Raw genomic sequence first — 7,176 nt, 5'->3', positions numbered from 1 at the left:
GTTCATATTTAATTTAATCATATGCCTAAGCAACTAGAAATACAAATTAAGAAGAAAAATGTTGAATATAATTAAAGCAAAAATCATTCATGCCAAGCGTAAATATAACTTTAAAAGATTGTTAGATCTTTATTGAATCCGCAATGATCCACAACACTAAATCCCTATTCTACTGCTTTTCAATTCACTTCATTACTAGCATATATGATTCAATATTTCCATTCGTTTGGAGATAAATTTGGAAGGATATCTTTGGACTAACAAATGAATGACAATATGACACATGACAATAACAAGGGTCAAATAAACAAAATACTTAGAGCAGTACAAAGATGCCTTTTTGGAAGAATTTACTACAGAGATTAGGAATCAATAGTCAAGATTAGACACTTTAAGATATTTATGTGAAAGAATAAATTTAGTATGAAAGGAATATTCTTGTCCATTTTCTTTAGATATGACACATACCTCTAGAAACATTATTTCCCTTCAATCCAAGGACGACATCTAATCCTAATTTTTATACAATCTCCTTACTACTAGTCTCCACTATATATATGTCTTATTCAACATATATAGGGGGCTCTTGTAACACCCTAAAAATTACCCATGAAAACACAAGGGTAAAATTGGAATGAAACCTCAAATTATTTATTCTTATTAATAAATCTCAAAATAGACAATCATTATTCATATTCCAACTGAATCCTTATGTAAAACATATGAAATAAAGTCTCCAAAGAAAAGTCTTTAATTCAAAATAAAAAGTCGAGCCAAATTTAATCTTTAAAACAACTCCAAAGATCCACTAAGAAAAATTCTCCATCGAAGAACCCAAGCCACATCTCTAATCAATTTACAAAATATTAGAGACGAAGGGTGAGTCGTCAACTCAGTAAGCAAATCCATGCACAATATTTGAAAATCTTTGTCATATACCTTTAAACATTTTATAACAGCATCTTCATTTAGCATAAGGGGTGGATTCATGTAAAAGCATTAAAAAAAATAAAACATTCATAAAACGTTAAAATATTAAAACATAAACATTGGTAGATCATGCCTCGTAGTCATTATCATTCATCATTCATCATTCAGGGTATTATACCCCACATTATTCCTTGTTCAGGGTACTATACCCCACATTGTTCATAACATCCTTGTGCACAAGATCATCATACTAGCAAGCTGGCCATAGCATTACATAACATCATAACATTTGCATTATTACATTACTACGGACTATGAGCCAAAACATTTTTGAATCCAACTTACATCCTTTCATAAATAGCATTTAAAATCTTCTAAAACATTTAAGAACATTTCTTTGATCATTTAATTCTTTTAGAAAATTTCTTAAGAAAACATTTTGTTTAAGAAAACTAATTTCTTAAGAAAAAAATCATTTTAAAACACATTTTTATAAATTCACTTAAATTTTTTTTTTAATTTTACAAAATTCATTTAAATATTTTAGAAATCAGTTTTGTAAAAATCTCCATTTAAACATAATTCTTATAATATAAATCTTATTTATTATAAAGTACATCATGCATGAATCTACTTACCTCGATCCCCATCAATCAACTCAATACCTTAAGGTCATGTTTGATTTGAAGAAAGGGAAGGAGAGGAAACGAGTGGAATGGAGAGGAAGGGAGAAGAAAGGAATAGAGAAGAGTAATGAAATTAAATTTTGTTGTTTGGTTTAATATAAAATTTGATAAGAAAATGAATTATAATTTTTTTCTTTAGACAAATTTATCATTTACCTTAAATATATATAATAAAATGGCGGTCCGGTGGCCGGCGGCGGAAGTCCGGCAATTTTCCGGCGAAGTCCGACGGTGGTCCAGTGACTTTTCGACGAGGTCCGGCGACCTTCCGGCGGTGGTCCATTTATAATATTAAATCAATAAAATAAAATTATAAATAATAATTATTTAGTGGCATTAAATAAGTTAAAAAGATAAAAGGTAATTTTGGACACTTTAGTTTCTAATATAAGAGGAATTTAAATTCTTCACTACTTAGTGTGGAATTCAAATTTTACATTATAATGAATATTAAATTCTAATGGAAATTAAATTCTTATGCATTTTGTCAAACCAAACAATGGAAATAAAAAGAGAATTTAAATTACTTTCCTCTCCTATATTCTCTCATCTCAACCAAACAACACCTAAGAACAAACCAATGAGCTTACCCACGTCCTATAATCATCATAAAAATATTCTTATCAATATCATCTCTAACTTTAAACATAATCCCAATCATCCTTAAATTATAGGCACTTATACTAGCTCAAAACTTATACATATTTTAGACTTAAACATGAGTATCCTGCACATGCTAATTTTTAATAACCTATACACATGTCGGAAAACCATGAAAATTTACAGAGGTACTGTAAACATGCATAGAATTGCATACAATATTTCAGAAAAATCAGCACAAGTCAAAATCGAGTCAGAATATTGACCATTTACCAAAGTAACAAAACTGTTCAGCGTTGACCAAAACAGACCTTTACCACTTAGGAAATTCATAAAATAGTCTTTAGTACTCGAAATAATATGATTCTTTTTTCTAATTACAGAAGACACATTCAGAAAGCATATAATTAAAATTCATAATTTTTGAACTCCTGAAACTATTTTAAAACGTTTTATTTCAGAGAACATCTAACCCGTCCAGAAAATTCCAGATTTGAAAACAGAATTTCAAAAATTCGTATCTTTTATTTTACATGCCCAAAAATCGTGATTCCAGTTTTTAAAGACAGAGGAAAGATTGAAATTTCATTAGAAAATCCTAACATGGCTTGTAATATTCATAAATTAGCCCAACTGTTACACGTTTCAGCTTCTGCAATTCTGGAAAACAGTTTCCAGATTTGCAGCAGCCACATATTACGATTTTTAATAATTTAACCATAAAGAATAAAACTACGACATTAAACATGCAAGTATAGGATACATAGATCTCTTGATACAAAAATCGCCATAATTTTTAAGGATGTGTAACCTTACAGAAAAATTTCCAGAATTGAGAACCGCTACTAAAAATCAGAATTTTCCAGCGCCAGTAACCCAAGTTGGAAAACCCATAACAATTTGCATACTCAGACTCCAACACAAAACCTATCAACAGAAAGCTTAGGATGTTTAGTTCCATGATATGTAAGCATATTCATGTGATTTTAAATAAAGAAAACGATTTCAAGCAAGGAATAGAGACTGTTCATAGCATCACAACATTACAAACACACATATATTACCCAAATCATACTACAAGTAATTAAAGGCAAACAATTCATAAAAATAATTCATATAAGTCTAAGAAATACTTAATACCTTAAGGCAAACACTAAGAAAAGAAGTTATAAAACTTTCTTTTTCTTCTCCAAAGACTTATGTTTCTTTCTTTTTTTTCTAGGGTTTGTAACGGTGTAGAAAATAAAAGACGGTTTCTTAAAAGGATGACTTCCTCTTAAATACTTGGTAATTAATAAATATTTTTTTAAATAAAAACTAATAACTTACGTAACTTATTTAAAGCAATTTGATAAATTTTACTCACACACAAACACTCAATAATAACTATCCTACTCAATTTAATAAGGGTAAAAGAGGAAAAAAAATAAAAGTGGGTGTTACAGCTCTCCCCTACTCTCTCTATCTCCCCCATCTTTTAGATTATCATCCATTTCATCATTTTTGGTAGGCCATTTCTATTCTATAATTTCATCTTCTCCACCATATTATCACTCTCTGTATATTTATTCACCATCTTCATCTTCATTAACACCAAGCATCTCTATATAGCTATATAGATTATGTTATTCATCTTGGATAATATAAAATTTTATATAATCTCTCATTTATTTAGTGGATTGGTGATGACTTACTCTTGTTGCCAAAGGCCGAAACATATAAATATAATGTGTTCTTTATATTTATATTTATATTTGTTTTACTATATTTTCAATTTGATGTCTATATTGTGTTTCACATATGAGCTTACTTGAGCTACCTCAATTATGCTAAATATTCTGTGAGACTCCCTGAGTTGTCCTCTGAGTACACCCAGGCTAGCCCCATATCAACTCCTATAAGACTCTACTAAGCTCTCCCTTTTATTCCTCAGACGACCATCTTAGTTTACTATAAATATTATTTTAGCTCACCAACTAAGATACCTTAGTTAAACCATCTGCCCTAAACAATAGAAAAACACACCTAAACCCAAACTTATCACAAGCTCCCTTCACATATAAATTTATTTGTTTAAATAAGATTTAACTTGAATCCGATAAGAACTAGCACTTAGTGGTTCAAATTAGATCCTAATGAAAATTCAATGAAAACACCATTTATGTATAGGTGGTGCTTTCTAAACTTTACAAACTATTTTGAAAATCCTATTTTATAAAAAGTGATTTATTGTATATATCATCATGTAAATTATCTAAATGCCAACTTAGTGTTTTTTGAGGCAAAAAAAGTCTACACGTACACTATTCACATTAGAGGGTACAGAATATGTGCTATTATTATTTTTTTTAAAAAATGGCAAGAATTTAGATCGGGGAAGGGATCTAAATATATTTAAGAATTAATATGAATAATTTTATTTTGTATACAATTTGAATCCATGATACAGTTTCAACAAAAGAGAGGACATGTTACCACAACTGTTGAATGCTAATGAATCAACATGCTGTGTCGGACTTAGAAGTAATTAAAAGAGAGATTTCTCAAGCCAATTGATGTACCATTTCCTATGCTTGTGAGTATTCTTAATCTTATGCATTCGTGCGAATTTTTGCATAATGATGGTGCTTGCTTCACGGATTCGTATTTGTGAAAGAAAAAGTTGCCTGAGCTTAAGCAGCTGAGCTTGATCCTATAAGCTTTAAGACCACTTTAGTTTCTGTTAATTTTATTTCATTATAAATTTGAGCTGTTGTAATAAATGGTATTTGCGTGCGTTGAAGTTAAAAAAGTAATATTAATGGTTTCAAGTAATTTTAGTGTGACTATTATAGGAGGAAAAGTGACAATCTTCTATTTAATATTAATTGATGTTGTACCCTTACATCTTAGTTTAATTTTTTGGATCTACTGATTAATTTAACATGCTATTGGGGACCAAAGTTACTATGTAAGAGTAATGAAGTTTCTAATTTGGGGTTTTCTAATAAAGGAGAGGTAAAAGTTAAATTAATTTTTTTATCCTTTACCTTTAGGATCCGAAGCTGGGTGGTTAACCAAATAATAATCTACTTAAAAACAACTAAGCTAGACACTAGGGCGAACTTTAGGATTTAATTTAGAAGTCTAAAATTTGTTTGGACTTTTAAATCAATTCAAAAAGAGAGAGAGACGTGAGAGTTTGAGAGATAAAAAGTTAATCTGCTGAGAGTGTGAGAGAAAGAAAAGAAAAAAGAAAAAAATATTTATTTGTAATTATTTTTTAGTTTTTAATAAAGCTAAGTGATAACTCTATGAAATGAGAGTTATTACGGTACTTTTAAACTTAAAATAAAAATTACTTAGAGAGTAAATGATATGTTTTTATTGAATTTTAGTTTTATTTTGCATGAATATCCATTTTAGTTTATTTTTAATAAATTACATTGTTTTAAAATAATTTGTGTTTAGATCATATGCATAATTGTAGGTGACCGAAAGTTCAAACTTCAAGGGAGGAATGCTGCTGCAATAGGCTTGCAAAGATAAAGAAAGAACATGGTTATAGAAGAATTGAAACAAGTCTGGAATAGTGCAGGTGCTGAAGTAATTGTTGTAGCACTATTGTTGTAGCATCGTTGTTGTAGTTATTCTGGAGCATCGAGAGAGAGGTTTTTGCACAAGATACTTAGAAGATTGCGATATGGATTTTTCTAATCTAGAAGTTACGCGCCCTAAACTTCCATTTACCCTAATTTTCAATTATAAAAGAAGCACACACGTAAAGAAAAGGGGAGAGCGGTCAACCAAGGAGAAAAACCGTAAAGAAACAAAAGAAAAACAAAATTCAAGGAGAGATTGAGGGGTGCACTAGAGGAGAAAACGCAGAGATCTATTGAAAATCAGTCCTTCTTATTTTTTTTTTCTTGTTCTTTATTTATTCATGGGGATGTATTTGATGACTAAAACTCTTTTATTTATTTTTCTATTACAAATTATGAACTAAACTTGATTGTAGTTGAGTGATAAACAAACTTAATGGATGTTTGACAAACATAAGTATGTTGCTCGATGTTTGACAAACATAAGTATGTTGCTCGATGTTTGACAAACATAAGTATATTGCTTGATGTTTGCTATAGTATTTTGTCTTAATTATATTTATTTTAATTCTCTATTTCGACTGATTACCCATTTAGGGATACTAGTTAAGAAAGAGCCTAAAAAGGTTGGACTTAGTGGATCTAATTAAGACAATATTTGGTTTTAGATTGGGTTTCCCAAGTTGAGTTAATCTCGATTTGAATAGGGTTATGCTTGATCTAAGATTAATGAAGAACTATACACAGAGATTCACCTTATAGGGTAATTAGAAACTAGAACGTATAATGATATATCTAATGTTAATATAACAACTGATCACTGTTGGGTCGCATATAAATATAAGATATCCGATAGGCGACAACTACGGATGCAAGAGGGATTATGGCCACTGCTGTAGAAAATGTTGTGGCAGCATGTTTTTAATTAAAAATATAATCAAAACCATTAAGTGAGTTTAATCACTAACTACTCCTTTCTTATTGATTGCATTCTCGTGTTTGATTTAAAATTTCCTTTATTGCATTTTTAATTTAGTTAGTTTATTAGTTTCTTTAATTATTTAATTTTAATTTAATCTAAACTGCACTGTCATAATTGCTATAGAAACTTCGATAACATCAATCCCTATGAAGACGATTTTAAATACTCATAATTATATTACTTGTTGTGTACATTTGCACATTGACACCAATAGCAATAGAATTCATACACCACTAAGTCTAAAAGAGAGAGAGAAATAAAAAAAGAGAGGTCAATTATAAAGTGCGAACAGATGAGATAAATTAAAGAGTCAAATACATATCACTACTTAATACTCATTGTTTAATTGTCCCATATGCTAACTCTATCTCCATTCATTTCTATTTCAATTTCTTAT

The sequence above is a fragment of the Citrus clementina genome, unplaced genomic scaffold (assembly GCF_000493195.1).
Source record: "Citrus clementina cultivar Clemenules unplaced genomic scaffold, Citrus_clementina_v1.0 scaffold_1, whole genome shotgun sequence".
Taxonomy (NCBI): domain Eukaryota; kingdom Viridiplantae; phylum Streptophyta; class Magnoliopsida; order Sapindales; family Rutaceae; genus Citrus; species Citrus x clementina.
This window is presented reverse-complemented; position numbering follows the sequence as displayed.